The following is a 26,481-nucleotide window of genomic DNA, read 5'->3' on the forward strand; positions in this document are numbered from 1 at the left end:
TTACATAATAGGGTTAACGTTGAATTGATAAATGCTCAAATTTTATCCCTTGACTTTCGAATGCATGTATTGTAATAATTCTGAAAGGAAATACAAGCAATACTCTGCTCTAGGCTATTTGAAATGTTTATATAATCTATGTGAGTTATTTGTTTTGCGTGGCTGCTGTTATAATGTATGAACTTGAGCATTATCTTTTACAAAGTAATTCACTTTGTTACATCAAGAGTATGAGTTTACGAATTAAAATATGACTTTTCGTCATTCAGTCTTACATATTTATCACAACATTGGGATTTATTTTAAAAAAAGAAATAGAGTATTAGTGAAAGTATAGTTGTAACAATAAAAAATATTCAAAATCTGGATCATAGATGTAAAGAAGCTTTCGTAGAAATCTCCATAAGAAAAATTACAGTGAAATACGTAATGTAAATTTGTATACTGTATACATAATCACATATGAAATAATACATATTGTATATAAATATGCAAACATACTGGTATTAAGTAATGATACGCAATAGGAATGTCTTACTTTATGTAAGGATGATCATTAGGATTTTCATATAGAATGAGGTGTTTTGCAGACTTCAGATCGGATGCCTATTTATACATTTCACGGTTTGGTACGTAATATAACGTACTTTTGAACACTGCAAAACGTGCGTTTCACATCTTTAATGGTTTACGAAGGTTTATGAAGGTTATATAATTGTATATATTTCAATGTTTTGAAGTAATATGAGCCACAAAATAAAAAAACAACTAAACATTCACTTCACAACTAAAAGTAATACTGTGTGAATGTTTACAAAATTTTAATCACCAGTAACAATCTACGTTAAATTGCAAATATATTTTACTTATGATGGAAATATTCTTTGTTAACTATAGTTTCGATCTTGTAATAATTTATTTAAGTCTTCAGATTTTAGCACAATACTAATATTATTAAAATTATCGATTAAAACAAGAAACATAATCGCTTATGAAACGAGATAAAATTGCAAGTAATATAGTAAATATTATTTTCCAGTATGTTCGAAAAGAATTTCTCCTAAACTCAAAGTGTTTGTCATGCAAATTAGAAACATGCATACTTATATTTTAATGTAAAAAAACAACAACTAAGGTATAACAGGTATACTTGCATTTTCTTAGAGTTAACAAAACTGCTTATCCCCAAAATAGAATAGATAAGGTACATACAGATGATAATGAACGAAAGTCATCAAATTTGTTTGTTTGTTTGTTTTGAATTTCGCACAAAGCTACTCGAGGGCTATCTGTGCTATCGTCCCTAATTTAACAGTGTAAGACTAGAGGGAAGGCAGCTAGTCATCACAACCCACCGCCAACTCTTGGGCTACTCTTTTACTAACGAATAGTGGGATTGACCGTAACATTACAATGCCCCCACAGCTGAAAGGGCGAGCATATTTGGTGCGACCGTGATTCGAACCCGCGACCCTCGGATTACGAGTCGAACGCCTTATCGTCATCAAGAGGAAATTTGTTTGTGTTATACCAAGTTCACGTAATGAACTGTTGTCTACTCTGATTGTTAAATGCTGATGAAATTGAAGTTAACAGTTAACTTAAACAAAAATATTGTTTGTGCAGACGAAATTAATATTAATCACTTATAGTTTTCAAAACTCAAATAATATACGTAATAATGATATGAAACTGAGCTTGAATAAAAAGATAATATTTGCCAGTTAGGTTCTTCGAAGGTCGGTGAACCTAACGTGTCATTGAAATTGATAACAAATTTCATTTTAAATGTAAGTATTCTTCTTACTTCTATTACCGTGTTACGTTTTATTAAATTGCAGAAAAAATAAAGACGTGAAACTACATCTTTAATATACATATTTATATATGAAATAATAATTTTGAATTCGAATTTAATAGTGTTTCAAACATTATATTCTCAGACTGATATTTATATATATAAAATGAATAATAATTCCGTATTAGAAGCCAGATAGCATTTCTTTAAGAACTTGAAAACCAGACCAAAACTAATAGTTTTTCTCCTACGATCTGTGTTTTAAAATTCGCCTTTGTTCGTAACAATAATTTCATCACAAAATCAAAACAATTTTCAGATGTTGACAACCTGTAACAGGTGGATACACTCTGTTCTAGTTTACAACTTGATTTCATCAACATTGAAGTCTCACTGGGGAACAGCTTCTGAAAATTCAAGCTCGAAAATTCCAAATGTTAGGAGTGAGAGACACAGTATGAAACACCACAGAGATTCTTGTTCAGTGGTTACATTTACTAGATGTACTTCAGGTTTTTCATCAGACTTAATCACTTCGGTAGATTTTTATCAGAAAACGATACAGAATCTTACAGTGTTTAGCTATGTAAGCGAGTATTTATGTGACGGGACCAGATTAATGTGAATTATATTCTCATAATGGCTAAGTAAGTATAAATTCGACCTTATATCGCTGTTTAGTTATACAGGGTGTTCGGAAAGTCACTGTGCACTTATATATTTATTAACAGACATGTTTCAATTTAGAATACAGAAGGTAAATATGAATGACAATTATAAACAATGTTGAAAGTGACCCCCGTTGGCATCAATACATGCCTGGATCCTTCTTATTTTGTTTCTAAACACCGCTATCAGTTGCTGGCTTGAAATAGGCTGAATACAATACGATTACAAAACTGCACAGTGACTTTCCGAACACCCTATATAAGGAAATTAGGTTCTATTGCACTTGAAATCTAATTTATCTCCAATAAAGGAATTTCGATAGCTGATAAATCTGATGAATATAATCACTTGTTTGATAACTGATGTTGGCTAGTTTCAGTCATCCTATTCCTGATTACACAGAGAACTGATAGCAATGCTTGGGACTGTTAAAACACTATGTACGAAGGGATAGACAGGAAGACCTCATAACGAGAATTTTTTTCTTGACTGTTTCCAAAGTATGTTAATGATTAAAGTTTTAGATAGTGACAAAGAATAATCGAGAAATAAAGACGATAATAAAAATACAAAAATGGCGTATCTTATGGAAGTTAGACGCCCTTCAAAGCAGTACCACCACTTTTAAGCAAAGTCGATGTTTTTATCTTCGAAAGTAAAGAACAATAAAACTTTCGTTTTAATTTTCAGCTTTGTAACTCCGTCGTAATTATAGAGATAATTTTATACGTAAAAATTTCAGGTATTTTAAACCTCGGTTATAAATAGCTTTACCAGAACGTAACCCTCTATAAATAGTTCAATTGGACAGACAGCGTTTCAGTTGTTCTATTTCACGCTATTACGAACTCCAGTTAGCCTAACTATACAACGTATCTACTATTTTAATTTTCCTTTTATATGGAGGAGACTGATTAGTTATAAAATATGAATATACTTAATAAACATTCCTTTAATTTCTAAGTTATATTATATAGAATACAGTAACTGTATTCTTATGCTTCTTTTTTCTTATGATGTTCTTGGCTTTTCTGTATTTTTTTTTCACACGCATACTCCTTAACAATATCAAACATTCTAAAATTAACTCAAATAAGTTTTGGAATGTCACAAAATGTCCCATATCTTACACCAGTTATTTCAGAGGTTGGTAATAAATTGTTTGTTTGTTTTTAGGTTCATCTCACTTGTTTAGGTGGAATGCTAAGTATATATATAAAACAAAAACAGCGTAGCAGATATAATTAATTAGATTTGTAGTAATACATTACTATTGGGGTTATTATCTTTTTAACACTACATTCTTTGTTCAGTCCCTTAGGGTTGTTAAAGAAAATATAAGGTGTAACAGTAGCATTGTAACACCACTATGTCCGAAATGTCCGTTGTTGATGACGCGCTTCTTTCAATACAGAGCTCATACACACACACACACACAAAAGATAATAGCAGATGGAACAATGCTTTTATAAGTCATTTGTTACAACAACAACAACCGTTATGTTGTGAGCACCCTCTCTAATGTAATGATATACTTTTATGTAATGTTCTTCTCGTAAATCCCTAAGAGATTAAACAAAGAACATACTTTTAAGAGCAAAATAAACCTGATACTTATGAGAACTATAATTAATCATAATAATACCTCGCTAGCTTAGAAGAGATGATGACATCGTAACAATTGTTAATGTAACAGAAGTTTTAATTAAAATGGAAACATTTTCATCACGTGAAAAGTGTTAGACTTCCAGCTCTCACGTATTAACACTTTATTGAAACAAATGATACATATCACTACAAATAACGTTATGGATGCTTTGTCCTACAAGTTATAAATTATTGCTTTTAAAATAGTATTTTTTACTTTACTAAAAGGTATATATGAAGTGTCAGAAGTTAGTTGTTCTCCGTGTAATTTGCCAATACTTTGCTTTATTTCTATCTTTCATCCAATTTAAGGTTTTCTTGCTTTCCTTTATTTTAAATAATCGTGTATTTTCTTTATCACATTAATTTTACGATTCATACTACTGTTATCTTCAAGAAAAATGTATTAAAACATGTTGTTGTTCTTGTGGAAATACAAATGTACTAGTTAAAATCAATCCGGTAAACGATAATGAAACTATCCTTGTATAATTATTCATCAGTAACACGTATGATCTTCAGTTTTAATATTTATATAAATAGCAACTTTGAAAAACGTTTAAAATCACAGCCTTACGATGAATGATTAATTCAAATAGTATGTAGGTTCACAATGGTTAACTACAGGAGTCACTTTGAAAAGGCTTTACATGATCTGGACATTAGAGAGCTCGACTCATGATCTGTGAGCCGCGGGTTCGACTCTTCGTCACCTTTCGCCTTTAAGGTGTGGGGACGCTATAATGTGAGGGCCAATCACTATTCGTTGGCAAAAAAGTAGGATGTGAGTAGCGTTGACTGACTGTCTTCCCTCTAGTCTTTCACTGCTAAATTATGGACGGCTATCGCAAAGTTTCGAACAGGATTAAGTGAAGTTCAAAACAAATATTTCGAAAAATTAAATAAAAATACAACCCTTGTTCGATGCGTCTTTTTACAGTCGAGTATTCTACAAAAATGAGCAATATTACCTATTGCTTTTGACCGATTCTTAATATTATAACAGACGAGATATCAAAATACTAAATATAATGCAATATATAGTATGGTGCACGATATGAAACCAAGTCGATAATATGAACGTTAGATCAAGAAGTGAAAATGCAAAATCATTTATTTTCAAGACAGTAGCACTTTATTACAGCTAGAATTTCTATATCACAAAGAGATCTCTATTGCAAACTGACTCAATACTAGTCTAAATTAAAACGACACAAAGTTTGTGGAATTAAACACAAGAGATGAAATAAACCATCAGAAGACTTGAAATAAGAAAAATCATGCAATTTTGACTTAAGTGTTTTCTTCTTTGGTCTCATGTTGTCTTATAAATAAGGAGAGTTTCCTTATTTTTTCTACCATATTAATAGAAATAACAATATTTGCAGAAAGCAGGTTAGTAAAAAGTTATTAAATACGTTCCTTTTAGGAAGAGATAATTGCATGACTAACTATTCAAAACCTGAGCGAGTATAGTTTTGTGCTACGTGTGAACACTTCTGTGCAAACATTCAACTATTAGACTGTGTTGTTGTTTTTTAGAAGATATGAGGGAATTATTAAATATAATCAAACCAAGCGGGTATAATTTTAAACTACACTTGCACACTTCTAAGCAAACTTTCAACTATTAGAATGTGTTTGTTTTTAGAAAATATTAGGGCATTACTCAACAAACTCAGCGGGTATAGTTTTGTGCTACGTGCGCACACTTCTGGGTAAACTTTCAACTACTAGAGTGTGTTTGTTTTTGAAAGAGATGAGGGCATTATTAAATATAACCAACTTAAGCATGTGTAATTTTAAACCACACTTGTACACTTCTACGTAACCCTTTAACCATTAAAAAATGTTTGTTCTACGACGGTAGTATGAAACTCACTTTATAATTGTGGTTTTGGTGTGGACTTTGGATTTTCTTTTAAATTTGATGGAGCACATGCTGTTCATTAAAGCTTATTTAATTGCCTTCTTAGCTTTACATATAGTTGAGTTTCAGCTCTATTCTGAAGGAAACAAACATTTAGTTCGAACAGAAAGTTGTTATCAAAACATTTCTCAATGTTGTCAGATAATTTGAAGAAGAGAATCGATCAATTTTTCAGCACTGCTCTGTTCCCGCTTGAAATCCTTGAGGATCACAAAAAAATCCCAATCGACTTTAGAGAATTCGCCCAGATGAAAATAAAGTGAAAATTAAATAACAAAAATGTCAAACACTACTATTGTAGTGTTTACAATAGACAAAAGGAAGTATGTTAATAATGCTCGTCGTCAAGGTAAGAAACCCAGAAGATCACCAAAGCCAAATTATTAATTTTTTAATTAGTTTATAATTACTAACTAGTTTCCCATATGTTTAGGCTCAGTGATGTTAATGATACATACGTAACATAGCTGCATACTACACGTAAGATTGATGAATTTATGAACCACCTGAAACGTCAACAGCCAGCGATACCATCCACAAAGGAAATAGAAACCCCCCATTCCTTGACGTGATGACTGCCAAGACAATACCTGGTGTACAAAAGAAATTTATAAAAAACACACAGATACAGGTACGCACTTCAACTATAAATCAAACCACGTCAACAATGTAAAGATAGGCGTCATAGACTAGTCAATTTCAATAATAAACAATATTTGTAATAACAAAGGTAGTTAAAAAGACCGCAAAAAATTACTCTAATCCTTTTTAACAGTGGATATCCGAAATCTTTGATAAAGAACGAGGATAAAGAGATTAAAGCTGTACATACAACAATATTCTTCTGTCAAATCTTTTCCTCAAACATATAGATAATATGTAAACAATATAAAGTAAGAACAGAATTCAAAAGGTACAACACAATTCGATTACAGACAGTAGACACCAACCGCATGAAGATTCGCTTGAATGGGGGAAGCATAATTTCACCGTTTACAACATTTATTGTGAACGTGAACAAGAAGATACGGTTAAGAAACGTTGCAGACATACAGGACTCAGTAATACAAAACTATCTGTTGCAGTCCAGAAAATTAGACCGTATAATTAATTGGAATAATACTGAAAACTAGCTGATAACACACTCCGACAATCCAGCATAGAAGTCAGCATAACTTAGATATTCTTTTTGAAACATTTAGGTATTTAGTTCATTAAATTTCTAACGCGAAATTCCCAATTCCAGGGGATACCATACTAAAATTCCATTAAGAAATTCTCAGATCGAATCCCTGTCTCTGTATAAATAATGGAGGTATGAAACATCTTTGATTTTTATTGTGCTTGTAGCAATTTCAGTCTTCGTGTTTCCGACAGATTTTACGATTTTTAATTATTATCTTTACAAAATGTTTTACTGGAATTTTTCGTTTGTTTGTTTGTTTTTGAATTTCGCACAAAGCTACTCGAGGGCTATCTGTGCTAGCCGTCCCTAATTCAGCAGTGTAAGACTAGATGGAAGGCAGATAGTCATCACCACCCACCGCTACTCTTTTACTAACGAATAGTGAGATTGACCTAACATTATAACGCCCCAAGCCTGAAAGGGTGAGCATGTTTGGCGCGAAGGGGATGCGAACCCGCAACCCTCAGATTACGAGTCGCACGCCTTAACACGCTTGGCCATGCCGGGCCCTGTGGAATTTTTCGTTAAATAATTTTCCAATCCTCTTTACACAAATATAGATAGTTGATATGCAAATAAAACAATTAAAGTTTAAGGTTTGGTTAGTTTTTCTATTACGAAATGAATGAAGTCAAAACGAATATTTACGTACAGAATTTCTTTTTGATATCAACCAATGCGCTTTAGTCTGTGTTTTTCGCACTACAAGTAAAAGTACAAAAGGTGAAAACGGATTTTTCTTGTTTATTTGGCTCTTCACAAGTTACGTTTCAATGAGACGAACAAAGACCGTTGAAAAAGTAGACAAAAAGTAAAAAGACAGTAATTTCGAAAATTAAGCAAGACGACAGAGACAAGAAGCTAAGCAAGTAAAATGGACAAGCATTTTGATACTTCGACAGTCAGATTGAGAAAAAAACAGTTAAATGGGTGGAGTAAAAAAAAAAGTCACTCGAGTAGTATTGCCATGACAACGAGAACAAAGTGGAGTTCTGGAATATGGTGCTGTTACAATCTGTAGTCGCTTCTACTTCATTGATTTGTCAATTCATAGACTATTTCCACAAAATGATTATAAACACACACACACACATATAAATTTGGTTGTATAACATCAGTAATACTGATACGATTTATCAGGATTTCGTTGATAAATAAGACAAATCATAGGAGATAAGAAATTATTACTTCTATCCATTATTTATGGAACAAATATATTTTGGTCTCTTCCCCACCCCTCCCTAATCTTAATAATAAATAACCTGGTGAACTAAATGACTTTAAACATAGATACAGTGATAAACACTACACATTTACTCTCAACTCTGTAAAATAACTACGGATGACCTGATGCAACGTTTTCTAACCGCACCATGTATATATATATATATAGTATTGAAATTAATTATTTAAACAGTGAATAAAATTAAAATAATAATAAAATGCAAATAATATATATTGACTTACTGTATTGTATGAAAGTGAACTGAGCCAGAGCAAACAAAGTACAGCCACGTGTCCACAGGCTACACTGTTATTGGTTGTCATCTAGCCAGTCAGACAGTGTCACTTCAATATAATGCCTAAAATATAGGCATTAATACTATTCTGAAAAGCAGTTTTGTAAATATACCCATGACTCCCAAGTCAGAAATAACACGTGTCAACTGTGGTGAAAGAAAGGTTTTCACTGTTGAAGGCTGCTTCTTTTCACAGATTGAGGTGAACTTTCATGTTTCAATTGAAATTATATCAAACTCTGATAAGAGTACAAGAATTTATTGCTGTTGATAATAGAGGTGTTCGACGCAGAAAGCACAACCTCTTCAAAAATGATGTTAGATATCTCAGAGTCTGATCTTTACGTTATACATGATAATCCACTAGAAATCTTATTAATGATCTTGCTGTAAGTACAGGTGTGAATATTACCTTCAGAACAGTAACGTACGTACTGGCATTAAATGAACTCGGTAGAAGCGTAATTCCATAAAAAGTTCTAAAACAAACAACCAAATTAAAACTTCGTAATGATTATCAAACTTCAAACAATAGGCTGAGCAACTCTTAATTTAGAGATGAATTCACATTCAAATTGATGACAACAATTTAATGATATTTTTTTATAATAAAAAGAAGATTCGTATCATGAGCAACACATATCATACACAATAAATCATTACAAATGTCATCTGTATTTCAACCAACAATGCTAGAGATCTGCACTAAATTGATGGCGCATTGAATGCTGACAGGTATAAGTAAATTCTTAACAATTATGTGATTTCCTCAAGACAAGACCTGTTGAATATAGATTCATTTTGTGGAAAAACAGTGAGCTCAAGCATGCAGCAAGTATGCTGAAACTGTGTGTGAAATAGAGAAAGGACTAATGATGGAACAATTACAACCACGGCTTGCCTTGTACAAAGTTCCAGTATGTATATCATTAAGCCTGTATGGACTTATACGGCGACTTAAAAGGCCAAACAACAATGAAACAACTTAATTAAATTGTGTAAGAAAATACAAGACACTTGAAGCCATATTTCACAATCATACATAAACCGTTTACGGTAGAATAAGAGAATGGCGTGATGTTATATTTAAAGCAAATACAAAACATTTGTGCTGTGCACAAATTATTCTCTTTTTGTTTTATATTTATTTCAATAATGCATTGTACTAACAAAAAATGACCATTTAGTTGTCATCAGTTGTTGTTTGTGAATCTAGTTCTAAGTTAAAGAATGGCTCCAGGTAAAGATGAATAGGCTTTTAACATAAATGAAGACAATCAGAATCTCAACACAACAAGAAGTCATGTTGTATTGGCGGTAATGCAACTTGTTCTGTTAATTAATTAAAGGACTAACACATTGACAAGAACATTGTAGCACGTTTGGCTTAAATAGCTTCTACAACTTATTATAATAGTACAAAATGTGTTCTCTAAAACTTCACTTTTATCATTTTTTGAGATCGTAATTTTTATGCTTTGTGTCTCCCGCTAGTACAGCGGTAAGCCTACGGAGTTACAACGCTAAAATCATGGGTTCGATTCCCGTCAGTGAACTCAGCAGATAGCCGGATGTGGCTTTGCTATAAGAAAACACACACACACACACTCTTATGCTTTGTACTTAATATAGACAGAACGATACAAATATTACACTAACTATCATTGAGATATTTACAGATTCTTTGAAACAAATCTCTATTCTCTTTGTACTAGGGTAAAGGTTAAGTCCACTGGCATGCATACTCGGAACACTTGATAGCGATGAAAATAAGGAATATAAACTTTGAGAATAAATAAGAAGAAAATTAGACATACGCAGCCTTATTTCTCCATTGTAAAGCGTATCTCTGAAACCATATGGAGGATAAGTAAACAGGATAAAGTCAGAACAGTTTTCAAAACCCAAAAATATTTAAAAAGTAGATAAAAAAACGTTCTATTTCCTTGTTCCTGAAAATACGCTTACCAAATAAAGCATAGCATAGCAGTCAGCTACTTTCGGGCTCTTTTCTAGAAATCATTTAAATATTTGAAAAGTAGATAAAAAACGTTCTATTTCCTTGTTCCTGAAAATACGCTTACCAAATAAAGCATAGCATAACAGTCAGCTACTTTCGGGCTCTTTTCTAGAAAACATTTAAATATTTAGTTGGTTCAAAGCCTAATTGGAAAACCCTGAAGAAGATCAGGATTGAATCCGATCAATTTTCAATACACAAATCAGGCAGTAGATTATTTCCCGAAACTTAGGATTAAAACTAAATAATAATTAGTGTCTCGTAATAAAATATAGTAACATAATTAATGGTTAAATGTAGTTGAATGACTGGATTACTAACCATGACACCAAAGTTAATTCATGGTACCAAATGAACAATTTTTATCAGTGCACATCAGAATTAATCAACATAAAGAGGCAATTCAAAGCGATAAATGAACAATGTTTGACAATGGTCATCAGAATTAATCAACGTAAAAGGTAATTCCAAGCGATAAATGAACAATGTTTGACAATGTAAAATGGAATTAATTAATGAAAAATATTTCTCAGAATTAATCAGTATAAAAATAATATAAAGAAACAAATTAATTATGCATAACAAAACATTCCATAATTAATCAACTTAAGAAATTAATTGAAAGTGACAAGTAAACAGTCTTAAACAATGCATGTAAAAATTAATCAAAATGATAAAGTAATGTCAAGTGACAAATTAACTATGCTTAACAAGATATATCAGGATTAACTGACCTAACATGGTAATTTAAAGTGACAAATGAACAATATTCAACGCTAAACATGAACGTTAATCATTGTCACAACATTAACGTAAACTGGAACGGTACATTACAGCACTAATTATTTCTTATTACAAACTGTATATGATAACATAGATAACTATTCAATTCGTGTAAAAGAAAGAAGGTTGAACATACAACGTCTGATTATACAAAAATAATTTTCAATACGTGTTGATTTCAAAGTTAGGTTGATAAAGACTTCTGGGGTATTATGCCTAAGTCATTATGATTCAATTACTTTGTTAGGTTAAGAATGTAGAGTCCATAAAATCTTCTTGAAAGACGACGCAGGTTTTTCTATTTATTCATAAATGTTTATGAGACGTAATGAATAAATACATTTCAAAACCTCAAAAGCTATTCAAAGTGACTTATTGGGTTTTCATAAAACATTAACCCTAAATGCTGACTGTTAACTTCTGAAATTGCTTCAGTAAAAGTTGGTCTGTCTGAACTTACATTATCTATCAAACCATTAAAACAGTTTATCACCGTTTTATGGTTTTATAAATTAGAACTGTTATACTTTTTTTGTAATACTTTTAAGCTGTTCCAGTGAAATATGTGATGTCTCTTCCTATGTTGCAAGCAAAGACTTGGTTATCCACAGACATATATATATAAATTTCTGTTTGTTTTGAATTTAGCGCAAAGCGACACAAGGGATATCTGCGCTAGCTGTCCCTGATTTAGCAGTGTAAGACAAGGGAAAGGCATCTGGCCATCATTACCCACCACCAACTTTTGAGCTACTATTTTACCAACGAATATTTGGATTGACCATCACATTATAACGTTCCTAAGACTGAACGGGCAAGCAAGTTTGATGTGACAGGAATTCGAACACGTGACCCTCAGATTACTGGTCGAGTGCCTTAACCATCTGTCCATGCCGAGCGCATGTATAAAGTATCGTCTGTGTGTTCGCTTTCCACACCTACACACTTTAATTAATCTCAACCACACTTGGGATGTTTAGGCCACCAACCCCGAGTGACATATGGAGTTGATGTTCGTATATATCCCCTTATGTAATCCCCCGGGGCTCATAGTTGTTCTCAGTACCTTTACATTGATCTGTACCAAACTTCGAAAGCACACTTAAAGCACTCCTGGGAGCGACATCGGTTTTAGAATTCCACCCCTTCATGCTACTCCTCAGGTTCTCTTATGTTTTTTACACGCGTTGAACGGTATTGTCAGGTTGTATATCAATAAAGCAGAAATTACAAGTGCTTTTTATATCAACCTGATCATATTTCAGTTAACTTGAATGTTACAATATTAAAAATGTTTGAAGTAGCCATGAGTTCCATCTGTTTACATTGGTTGTTTAAATCCTTATAATATCTGATAAATGTCTGTTATAACTTTTAATGTTAATCGTTGTCTCCTAAGCGTGTGTTGATAAACCTCAACAGTTTATGATAGTTAATTCCTTGTGATATTTTGGTTACAGATATGTTATATATAATTGTTTATATTAGTTGTTTATCTTCGATGATGTTTAAGTGAACCATAAAATTCAGATGTTTACCTTAGATGTTAAATATTTATTACATTTTATTAAAAAAGGTAGAAAAGCTCTTTATGTTATGTATTACATCTCATCTTATGTACATAATCTATAAGCGTTAATATTAACTCTAAAATATAACACTAGCTACACATGCCCTGTGTTAAGTGTTGCATCCTTAAACACTGGCACATTTTTTTTTCCAGTCAGTTAAGTACGAAACAATGATCCATCGAATAGCAATTAATATTAATAAGAACAATGCAGAAGATAGGTTGAAATATTTTAACAACTTTGATTTTTAAAAAGAAACGTAACAACATACGTTTTGTATTCAAAAATAAACCTGAACATAAAGCTAATTCAAACCTCAACATTTGTTACGCCGACAAAGAACCTAGGAGCCTAAGAAGGTAAATCCACCTTGTCAACAACACGATCGATACGCTTAGCTTCGACGTAATTAGCTTAGTTTGCATCACTACAGAACGATTAGACCAATAAAAACGTCTATGATTAGTCCTACCTCACACAATTGCACGAACGATAAAGCGCCTTCAGTTTTCCGAATAAACTGGAATAATTACTTGAAGTTGGGTGTAACCAATCGATAAAGAAAACAAAAATCATATTTCGCCATATTGTCAAAAAGAGTAAATTCATCATTTAAAGACTCACGCAATTCCAACTGTATTTGTAACTTAAAAGTAATGATCGTGGTAGGAAGATTAAACTCTAGCAATTAGATATATTCACACCTTAACTCTGGTTTATTGAAAGTAAACGAATATTTGGAAGACAGTTGAAGGTCGTGATACTGTTTGACGTCGTGGTGAAAGTGTTTTATTATCAAGAAGGGCAAAAGGATACATTTTTGGTACTTCTGAACATTAATACGTGAAATAAAATGAAACTTTGTTGATAGTTGTACAAAGTCAAAGTTGGCAGTTAAAAAAGAGGTCGTGATAACATTATCATCAACTTGTTATTATTAATATTTGAGTCTTAAACTCAAACCCCATTATTAAAACAGTAAACTGTTTGATTACTTCAAATGCTGAAAACCCAGCACAGAATCGCCAACAAAAGCAGGGCTTTAGAATTGCTGTATAATTAAGATAATATCACTTGACTACATACGTTAATTAACAAAATATGCATAACAGCTATTTGTTTAGTTAAAATACCTCAGTTTCAGTGCTTATTTTTAGTAACTATAAGTAGATACACGCGCTTTCTTTCCTTTCTAAAGAAGTAAGATATGAAAGCAAACATCAAAATCTACTTACAATACAGAGTTTTTGTATGTTTATTTATAAGCATAAAGCTACATATCAGTGTGTTGTGATAACTGGAAATATCTAAACCCAACTTTTGGAGTTGTAAGCCCTAAGAATTACCATTGAGTAACTGGGGATGGGTGACAGTATATCCACAGGGTACTGTTTTCAAAAGAGTTATGCTTTGTCATTCACTTTTTTGTTGTGGTCTACTCCTAATTTGACAAACGTACCAGTCATTTACTCTGTCTTGATTTCCTATAGCTACCCAAGGTTTGAAACGGTCTTGCTCTATTTCTATGAAGTAACACTTGAAAACCCCGAAACTTGTTGCTTATTCAAATTATTCTTATTAGAAAATAAGAAGTCTTATTCACTTTACCACGACGCTGCTTAAATAGACGAAAGCAAAAACTTGCTTTAAACTGAGTAAATTTTAATCTTGTTTTGTACTTCAAAAACGTGAAACAAAAGAAAAACAAACTTACTGTGCATCAGATCTCTGAGGTGTTATAATGAATCAAAACAAACGACTCGCTGTTTCAACCTGTTTCTCTGGAACACACTGTGCCTGTAAGTTCCGCTTGGAAGTTATAAGTCTTGTGTCAAAATCTTGAAGAAAGTGTGATGTTGGCTTCCGTTTTTGTCAGCGTAACTACGTAGGAAAGCTAACATTCTATCAGTCTTGCCCTTGGACTCTGACGGATCGAAGTAAAGAGACAACATACAATATTCCATCCATACACACACCTTCCCAACAAGTAGCGATCAGATCGCCCTCTTACGACAAAAGATAAGTTAAAAATTAAAAACAAATAACTTTGCATAATTGTGCTTCTGCAGTTAATCTTCCTTCTTGATAAACCACTCGTGGGCTAAGCCTGTCTTATAACGCTGAAAACCTGGTTTTGATATCTACGGTTGATAGGGCATATATAACTTATTGTGTAGCTTTCTGCTAACAACAAACACAAACAGATACAAAATTATGTAATAAACTGTATAAACAATGTAAGATACATGGCTAGTAAATATTTCAGTATTATAATAAATTTTTCTCTGATCCCTCAATTAGAAATTAAATAGTAGGTTGTTTTTTATATTCCTGTGCTGTTTTTCTTATTAAAATATGTTTTATTTTTGGAAGGTGGACTTTAAAAAGTAAATTAATTTGATAATGTCTGCATAAATAAAACTTAAAAAGGTAAAATATCAGAGGGTTAAAAATCAATAATAATTATCTAATGTAAACAAATTGATATTTAAGATAAAACTCGTTTGGAAATAACTGGCTTCAGAGTCTTTAAAAACTATTTAATTTTAATTCAAGTCATTTTGACGAATGTAAATTCATTGCAATTATGTTCCTCTCTCAATTATCTTTTAAATAAAAAGAAACAAAAAAATCCGTAATTTAATGGTATCTGAACGAAGAATAAATGGTTCGAGATAGTAGCACACCTCTTTGAAACCTGTGTCTACGTATTAAATATGTTTTACGATATGTAAAATAATTGTTGCTAAGTCGTCGAACTGAACTGAAGCACTACATAATAAAATTTTATCAAAAACACTTGAACGCCTAAAGTACCGTGCAGCTTAGAAAATCTATACATGCGTGGCATTAAGATGCAGCTTAGAAAATCTATACATGCGTAACAATAAGGTGGAGATTAGAGAATCTATACATGCGTGGTATTAAGGTGTAGATCAGAAAATTTATACATGCATGGTATTAAGGTGTAGATCAGAAAATCTATACATGCGTGGTATTAAGGTGTAGATTAGAGAATCTATACATGCGTGGCATTAAGGTGAAGCTTAGAAAATCTATACATGCGTGGCATTAAGGTGTAGATCAGAAAATTTATACATGCGTGGTATTAAGGTGTAGATCAGAAAATCTATACATGCGTGGTATTAAGGTGTAGATTAGAGAATCTATACATGCGTGGCATTAAGGTGAAGCTTAGAAAATCTATACATGCGTGGCATTAAGGTGGATCTTATATAATCTGTATATGCGTAATATTAAGATACCAGGAACTCTCTTGTGTGCTCCCAGTGAACTCCTTTGTTTACTTGCATGTACTTCTCAGACAGACAATGTTATATTAGAATCTCACAATAGGAGGACCAACAGTAAATAACTGAGCAGGATTTAACGTCTAAATGGGCAGTGAGGACGAATACAAGATGATGCTTCTGATTATCAGAGTGAGTACGACGATCAGAAGATGTTTTGAGTAATATTATTGATGATGATGTCCCTGCGAGATGTCTCAGTTTGGTATACGAATCCTCAATAGCTTTTCAGTAATACATCACAATATTACTGGTGTATAAGTTAGATATTTATTTGAACTTGAATTTAATTTTTAACTAATTGAACAACAACTTCTTTTAAACTGCATTATTTTAACTTCTTACTGTAAATATCAGCTCTTTTACCAAGTACTGAACGTTATTATTTACGTGTTACCAATTTATAAATTTTATAAATGTAATGCCCTGAAGTTGGAGTTTTATTGTTCTTTACCACACACATTTGTTTATTGCTGGTTCCCTAATGAATGTAGGATACGTGTTACGCAGGATTAAAACGAGTAGAAGCATTTTCAATAAAAAAAAATGACTATATTACGAATGCAGTTAATGTAGAGATAACCCCTCACATGCATGAGTTGTATATCAACATGCAGGAGAAACGGTTTTTTGTTTTTTTAGTTATGTAGCCATACAACTATAACAAGTAGGGATGGAGCACTTCCCCTTTCGTCAGGTTACAGGAAAATACTATTTTCTTGAAATATTCCTGAAGTAATTCTAAATATGTAAATATATATATATGTCAAGATTGATTTTAAACTGAGCAACAAATGTAAAATAAATTTGCAAAAAATCATACATAAAGTATTGCTTATACGAGGGCTGTTCAAAAAATACGCGTACTGACGTCATAAAACAAAATGTACTTTATTTAGAAGTTACAGGCCTGGGACCCCTTCAAAGTACTCTCCTCCCCAACGCACACACTTATCCCAACGATGTTTCCACTTGTTTAAACAGTCCTGGTACGCTTCTTTTTGTAATGTCCTCCAGCTCCTTCGTCGCATTTGCCTTAATCTCGGGAATCGTCTCAAATCTTCTTCCTTTCAAGGGTCTTTTGAGTTTGAGGAACAAGAAAAAATCGCAAGGAGCAAGGTCAGGTGAGTAGGGGAGGTGGGGAAGAACAGTGATCGAGTGTTTGGCCAAAAACTCACGAGTTCTGAGGGCTGAATGGGCTGGAGCGTTGTCGTGATGGAAAAACCAGTCGTCACTCCTCCACATTTCTGGCCTTTTGCGACGGATGGCGTCCCTCAGACGTTTCAGAACTTCAATGTAGTAAGTCTAGTTCACTGTGGAGCCTTCGGGGAGGTACTCGTGGTGAACAACACCCTTAGCATCGAAGAAAACTGTCAGCATCACCTTGACCTTGGATCGAACTTGGCGAGCTTTTTTGGGTTTGGGCGATGTTTCACCCATCCACTGGGACGATTGGACCTTCGTTTCAATGTCATAACCATAAACCCATGATTCATCACCTGTTATGATCCTTCACAAGAAGTTTTCATCTTCTGAACGATCAAGCAGTTCCTGACAAACCTGGACGCGATGGGCTTTTTTGTTCGTCCGTCATCAGGCGTGGCACAAATTTCGCAGCAACGCGGTGCATCTTCAATTTTTCGGTCAAAATCTCTTAACAAGATCCAACTGATATCCCACACTCTTCAGCAAGCTCCCTGACAGTCAGACGTCGATTTGCTCGCACCAGGGTGTTGATTTTGTCGACGTGTGGGTCGTCAGTTGACGTGGAAGGACGTCCAGGACGCTCATCATCTTCAATGGACTGTCGACCATCCTTAAAACGTTCATGCCACTTGAAACATGCCGTACGCTTCATAGCAACATCACCGTAAGCCGTGTTAAGCATAGCAAAAGTTTCAGTCGCAGATTTTCCAAGTTTGACACAAAATTTCACAGCAAGTCGTTGCTCCTTCAGGTCATTCATTCTGAAATCCGCCAAACGAAAAAATCGCACTTCACTTAAAACCGCGTAGCTAATACACAAATGAATATATCTGCAATCGGGAAATGGCGTCGTAATCAGCTGATTTGTGCAAACCTAGAGACACCAAGCGGATTTCCCTGGAACCAACTGGAGCCGCGCAATTCAAACAGTCCGCGTATTTTTTGAACAGACCTTGTATACACATATATATCTCCAGACAAAACTCACCATATGGAATAAGAACAAATAAGTTTCAACGGACTGAACTTCAAATTGGAATATATTGAATTCTTGTTTAAAGCCAATTCACGTTAGGTGTTTTCAAATGGTAGTGATTTTATCATTTCCGAATTTTTATATTGACAAAAACAAAACAATCAACCAATAAGAAAGATAAAATAAGACTTATAACTCTGCAATAAACATCTTTATTTCGCATTTATGGAAGAGGAAGGGGTGTCATATTTATATATTCATAAATAATTTCTATGAAAATCAGACATTAACCATAGAGACGAAGTATTTGTAGGATTGTGTGTTCTTTAGAAGGCCACATATAGAGTAGAGAGGGTAGGAAGCATAACAGAGAAAACCATGAAATTAATGTAATGTGTTTATTATGTTTTATGAATATACAACATTCGTTAACTTCCATTATATACTCAAAGTGAAAATATACTAGTTAAATACAACGTTTTTGAAGCTTTAACGTCACAAATGCTAATGTTAAAAATACTATTATTATTTTAGATTATATGATGGCCCTAGCAGTCGTGATACAAAACAGTTAAAGTTTTAAAATGTGCTTAATGAAACAACACTAAGATTTATTACACCTTTCCCAGGTTTTACGTAAATCTGCATATAAAACACACATATGCTTTTATCTCATAGAATTAGCTCAGTTCAGTATAAGAATAAACCAAGCATTACATGTTATGAATTTCCCACATTGAGGATATTGGAATTAATTCACTTGCTGCGTCCTGTAACCGTAAACGACCCAAAGATATGACGCCGAGATTTTTCACACGGTTGTCATCACACAAGCACAAAAGCTATAGTTTATTTCATCAAATGATCCTGGGCTCGTATAGTACCATTATATTCATAAGAAACTTTGTTCCGCATTTCAAAGCAATTTTGAATTTAACACGTAACGCATACCTCGGGATGGAAAAATATTTCCGTTATATTACCGATTTCTGTGGAACGTCAACTGCAGAATTTGAACAATATAATAGGGCATTCAGTACTAAACTAGAACAGCGAAAAATATTTCCAAGGATGTTTCTATATTTTTAGGCATAAATACTAGAGATTTTATGATCGTTTGAAAACTACAGTTTCTGCTACATTTTCCGGAAAAGTGCACCCTTTTCTAGGCCGCTTTTTCCTTCTTTATTTCATGAAAATAAATGCAAACAAATGATAAAGCTTTCACTGTTTTGTTGGTTTTTTTGAATGAATACTCATGTTGCCATTCTAACAAGTACAGAATTCACAACGCCTTCTTGAACTCATCCTTCAGGTTTTGACTTTCCTTCTTACTTGTTTGAGTTGGTTATCTTGCTTTTTATTTTCTTCTTATCAGAAAAAACCTTGGATTGGGTTTTCCTACTTTACCATCTCATATCTTTCTTATAGATTATTCGTAGAATGTGGTAGACTGTCAGAAGGTTCAGGAAGATCCCGAATTTAGCTCCATAACGTTATGAGAAAATCAATGTAAAAGTGTTTAGCCAATTATCTTTTTTCCGGATTAAACAGTTCAATTGGGTTTAGAATAAATTTGTTTGGTTTGTTTGTTCTGAATTTCGCGCAAAGCTACTCAAGGGCTATCTGCGCTAGCCGTCTCTAATTTAGAGGTGTAAGACTAGAGGGAAGGCGGATAGTCATCACTACCCACCGCCAACTCTTGGGCTACTCTTTTACCAGCGAACAGTGAGATTGACACTCATATTATAACGCTCCACGGCTGAAAGGTCGAGCATATTTGGTGTGACGGAGATTCGAACCCGCGCCTTTCAGATTACAAGTCGAGTGCCTTAACCAGCTGGCCATGCCGGGCCAACAAATTTGTACCCCGGAAATAAGTATTACGTGTGTATCTAAAAATAAACTATAAACTTAGCATCAATATACCAATCATTATTTTAAAAAACTAAGGATTATTGCATAGTTTTCGTTAGTTGAGCAACAGGAGATCATAGTAATAAAGAATGTTTTTGAAAACTTATTTCATTCTTCTATTTTTTCTACCAAGACTTCAAAAGACCGCAAATAATAACGTGACTACTCAGTATCTTTTGTATTTGAATATTCTTTACTTTTGCTGTCCCTAATTTTTAACTACTGTTACACTCGCTTGTGAACACTGAATCAACAATACATCTGAAGACTTATAACACTAAAACCGAGTTTGGATACGAGTGATGGGTACAATAGGCATAGTCCATTATGTAGCTTTGTGTTTAAGAACAAACAATATCTTGAAAAAACCTGATATATATACATATATATACCGATTTTCAAACGAAATGTTTAAAGAGAACACTACAGCAAACTGTTAAAGTATATCCAAATTGTTTTTGGTCGGTAATGTTATAATGAAATAAGTTGTATATATTATACTTATCTATCATACAAGTTTTTTCAGAAACCGCAGACTCCCATGGTGATTCAGCGGTAAGTGAAAAGATTTATAACGTTATGAGAAACAAATGGCTGTGATGACGCAATATGGATAGCCCATTGTCTAATTTTGAGCTTGATAACAGCAAACAGAAACCATATGTTTTGCCATGTAATAACACATTAAGATATTGTTGTTTTCTAGATAAATTTGATCAAATTGTAAGTATACTTGCCAAAATTCGCAATTGTGCTCAAATGTACTATCTCTGTTTATTGGAAAATTATAGAAAAATAGCTTTTTAAAATGGTAGTCAGAGGAAAAGAATGCGAAAGTTACTCATAAAAAACATTGTACAAAATAAAAAAGTTGCACTTACTTATGTTTCGAACTAGCGAGTTTGTATTGATGGTTGGTTATTTTAAAGCAAAGCCATATTGGGCTATCTCTTTATGACCACAGCGGAGAATTAAACTCAGGATGTTAGGGTTGTAAGTCCTTAATATTGCCGCTGTCACACAGAGGGGTCTTTAAATTAGTCTTATAAACAGACTTAGCTCTCCCTACTTCAAACCCCTTTGGCTTTCTTTTTTTCTTTTCCTTCTTAAAGTTTCACAACAAATTCCAAGTTAAGCAAATTCTTTTATACGTCCTCAAATGAATTTGCTCCCGTACTGTAACATGGCTAAGTTGATATGACGTAGTATGTAATTAGGCCTAATATTAACACATCCTCTAGACTTGAAATATCATTGAATGTTACATAACTTAAGGCGTCAACTCTGATACTTTTTATTATTTTTTTTGTTTTCCATAATAACATCTACAAACAGCACGGTTGTATTAAAAATTAACTTCAATTACAAGTGAAAGCCTGTTTCTCAAATAAATTAAATTATTCGCAGTATTCTTAATTGATGTCTCCCTTTTCATCATTATTATACTTTATGATATTTTATATAACATTCAGAAATTGTTTTTATCTCCATCAGATGGCGCACTAAACTAAAGGTCTGATAATCTGCCGTTAAGTTTACGGTTGACTTCTTAACCTGTGCTATTACATTTTTTTTTTTTTTCTTTTCAATCAATGATACACAGAAACTACTTATGTCTTGCAAGTTATAATATCATTTTACAGCTTTTGTATTAATAGAAACATGTTACTTTTAAGAACGTTTTAAAACCTTTTTTTGGTAAAACAAAATTCAGAAAATCGACGAAAGTAAATACTTCTTTTTCATACAGTTAATATGTGATAAAACTCCATTATTTTTATTTGTTTTTGTTTTCATAATAACATGCGATTTTGTTAAAAACTTTCAGAATGAGTAATGAGCTTAAACTGCTGCGTTAATAAAGCGGAAACAAAGAAGTATTATTAATGATATCAAATATGAAATAACGAGAAACTTCCATATTATCATGATTAACATTTTTCTCTAGTTTATTACTTAATACAAATAACAAACCGAGATTTGAGTAGGCTACTGATCCAAGACATGGATAAACTAATAGTCTATAAATCATTAAAATGTTATTTTTTTACTGTTCATTTATTTTTACAAAATTAAAAATACTAATCGATGACATAATGCTGATGATGATCAATCATCACCAGCAGAAGTTTCATGTTATGGTTTAAAAACATGAAACAGCTTGTTGAAATTTTTCACTCGGAAAGTACAAAATTGTTTTAGAATCTCAAATTTCAGAAATCATTAAACAACTACTAAGTTCACAGATGATGTCAAAATGTGGCTATAGCTGAGATTAATCGATTTTCTTTAACATTATATCAAATGATCAGAGTAAGAAATGACACTGAATGATTTACTTACCATAGTTAATTCTATTAAATGGAAAATGAAACAAAGTTTATAACGTTAATGTAATTTAAGATGTTTTTCAGTAAGTTTCGTTCATTTTTTTACTTGTATTGACTTGTTTGTTCATTGTGAAACACGAAGTTACACAAGGGGCTATCGCTGCTGTGCCCACCTTGGTTATCAAAACCCGGTTTTTAAAATTATAAGGCTTCAGACTTATTTTTGATCCACAGGGAGGCAAATGTATTTTTAACACAACAAACTTGATATTTCAGTCATTTTCTTACTAGAAAAATCTTTTTGCAGTCTCGATAAAAACGATTTAAAGGATAATTCCTCAGTTTCTTCTAGACAAGGAATAATTTATTTATTTTTATTCGTGCCCCTATGCTAATTCAACTTGTGCAGTATTCTCAGAAACCAAGGTATTACTAGAGTCACACCAGAAAGTGTAATTCAGAGAATAAACCTCACTTTTTATGTTCTGAAATGAGTCAGGTGCTAAGAAAAAAAGAGTGCTGAGTTGCACGTAGTGAAATGATAATGATTTCAATCCACCGTCAAACAACTATCAATGTTACAAGTCTAAAGTGTGGAACTTTTACTGACACGTGATGTTAAGTTAAGGAATCAGGTTCATGTTTTAAATTAGTTGAAAAGCAAAATTCTTATGTTTCTTGAATGTTTTGTAAATCTATTTGAGAAATATCTTCACGAGTCGTCTCTAATTTTGAGTTATAGCCTAGAGGGAATGTAACTAGCAATATCACTCGCCACTATTTACCATCACAAAACACTACCACCAAAGCTGTGACTTTGATTCTGTGACCTGCAGATTGTCAGTCAAGCATATTAAACACCAAATTATGTCAGACTCCAAGTCGTTCGTCTTGTGAGTTTTGTCCTGGATTGAGATAATAGAACACTATATACGAAAAACAATAATGCCATTCATCTTAGGGTGAATGAAATATCCACATGACTAATGGTCATTTTCACTTCAAAATAACGTATCTTATGTCCATTGGTCATTACCTGACTTTCACGGAAAAAATACCACTGTCAATTTTTATACACTTGGCTTGAGGTTACATCAGTTTTTTCCTATTAGAAAGTACACGTGACACTCTTGTTGAGAGACCTAACTGCGTTTCTAACACAGTAGTTCTCTAAACTGTACCGAGAAAACAAAAACTACTTAGTATGCATCGAAATGTTAATAACTGTCCTCCAGTGAGACAGTGGTAAATCTTCGGGTTTACAACGCTAAAATCAGGAGTTCGATTATCCTTGGTGCACTCAGCAGGTAGCCCGATGTAATTTTGCAATAAGAAAACAAAAACATCCACATATTAGTTAACGGAACTATAAACACATAATTCATCTGTCCCTTATACGTACTAACTTCTTTTTTATTTGTTTCAATGGTATTTCATGTAGTGCAGATATAGCAAAGGTTTGTCTTTAATTTTCCCTGCCTGATTATAGAGTAGAATGATTTTTTTAGTTTTTATACTGTACTGTCTAATGTAATATTTAATATAATATAATATATAAAATATTTTCTTTTATTTTGACACAGTTATCTTCCATTTATTTTAACTAAAACTCATCTGCCATTTATTTACCCAACTCACAAAATCCTTTTGTAAATCAGCAGCATCTTCTCCACAGCTAGCAACACCCAATACTTGAATATCGTCTGTAAAGTTAAGTAATTTATCGACCATTTGTATTTGTTTATATTTTAAAATACATTAATTTTATCTGTAGTCAATAGTTTTCTATTTGTTGTTCATGTAGTTACATTTTCTGCAACTTTGATTTATTTTCCCCCTTTGTTAAGGATTGTTTGTTTTGAATTTCGCGCAAAGCTACAAGATGGATATCTGCGCTAGTCGTCCCTAATTTAGCAGTGTAAGACAGAGGGAAGGCAGCTAGTCATCACAACCCACCGCCAACTCTTGGGCTACTCTTTTACTAACGAGTGGTAGGATTGACTGTCACATTATAACGCCTCCACGGCTGAATGAGTGAGCTTGTTTGGTGTGACGAGGATTCTAACTCGGAAATTACGAGTCGAGTTCCCTAACTACCTGGCCATAATCAGTTTATTAAAATAACAGAATTATCATGGAAGATGTTATTTTTATTAAAGATAAGTCACAAAAATTAGATATAAATATTTTTAATGCAATCTATAATTTATTTGTACAAGTATTCCATAAAGGCTATCTTACAATAATGTCATTTTATAATTTCTGTTTTTGTTGTCATGTGAATGAATGATAAACAAGGTTATTTTTTTACACTTTTCTTTTCATATTTTCAATATAAAATGAACTGAATTCTGTGTAAAATAGAAAATCTTGCTGACAACTGCTAAATAGAGTGTGTGATGTGCTTGTTTTGGTTTGAATTTCATGCAAAGCTACACGAAGACTTTCTACGCTAGCCCTGTATAACTTACCAGTGAAGAAATAGAAGAAAGGCAGCCAGTCATCATCGCCAATCACCTACACTTGGAATAATCTATTAACAACGAATGGTGGGATTGGCTATTACCTTATAACGTCCCCAAGGCTGAAAGGGTGAGCATTTTTGGTCGAACAGGAAGTCGAGCACCCTAAATAGCTAGTCTGGCCAGGATTCAGATCATATCCGAATTCTATATATCTCACATTCCTACAGTATATATCCCATATTTACAAACTTTTAAAGTTTTGTTCTAAGTTCTAATTTGGAGATCGTGAATTATAGTCGAGGTTGCACTCAATGTTCAACCCAAGATATTACCTTCTGCAACAAAGGATTATCACAAAAGCTGCATATTGTATTGCAAGTAGGTGTATTGTATGCTAATTTACCTGGTGTTTATGGATCACATTAAGACAGTCAAGAGACACTCCCAATTTCTTGTGCTCTAATTGTTCAGCTACTGTGGGGTAATGACACTTCTGTTTTTTTCAAACAGATTATTCTCTGACTATTTCTTTTAATTGGATCATCTCGAGACCAGTACCATATGAGGTGAGTGTTCTAACAACTGAGCTAAAAGTTTAACCCGTTAAACACTGTTAGTAAAACACTTTTAGTAACTCTAACTACTTCTTCTTACATACAATACTTGTCTTCAGTCTTTTATCTCAGGGTCATGGGACGGCCATTTGTCTGACAACAGCTTTCCTATAATAGTCAAATTTTTATCCTGTAGTTTGAGAAGTCCTCTGCCAATCAAGATGAGCGGTTAACTTAATAGTTTCCAATAAGAATTGTTAACAACTCTAACTCCACATATTCTCTATCTTTTCTAACTCAGAGCATGACAATCAAACAGTTTATATGCAAAATAACATTTGTTTCTGTTCTCTTTTTATTAAATATTTATTTGTTGTTTTTTTCACATGAAAATTTTGACAAGTGGTTAGAGTAACTAGCGGAACTAAAGAGTTGAGGACTTGTGTCAGTGAGTGCTGTAAACTACCTGCATTCTTTGTAGCCTGTCAATGCAGTATTAGGCACAGCAGGCGTAACTTTACGTGAACATTTTAAAAAATAAATTATTCTAATATAATGAAGCGCAAACATCTACCGTAAGGTGCTTCGTTCTTCAGTG

The 26,481-nt window shown here is 33.0% G+C and overlaps 1 protein-coding gene across 1 annotated transcript in view; it reads right to left on the reverse strand.

The window, feature by feature from the left end:
* Positions 1–15,047, reverse strand: part of LOC143247258 (synaptotagmin-7-like) — a 70,635-nt gene extending 55,588 nt beyond the window's left edge. Inside the window, exon 1 of the mRNA XM_076495005.1 lies at positions 14,839–15,047. The gene's annotated coding sequence lies outside the window, so the exon portion shown is untranslated. The remainder of the gene's footprint in view (positions 1–14,838) is intronic.
* Positions 15,048–26,481: the final 11,434 nt, after the last annotated feature.

Source organism: Tachypleus tridentatus, chromosome 1, assembly GCF_004210375.1.
Source record: "Tachypleus tridentatus isolate NWPU-2018 chromosome 1, ASM421037v1, whole genome shotgun sequence".
NCBI lineage: Eukaryota > Metazoa > Arthropoda > Merostomata > Xiphosura > Limulidae > Tachypleus > Tachypleus tridentatus.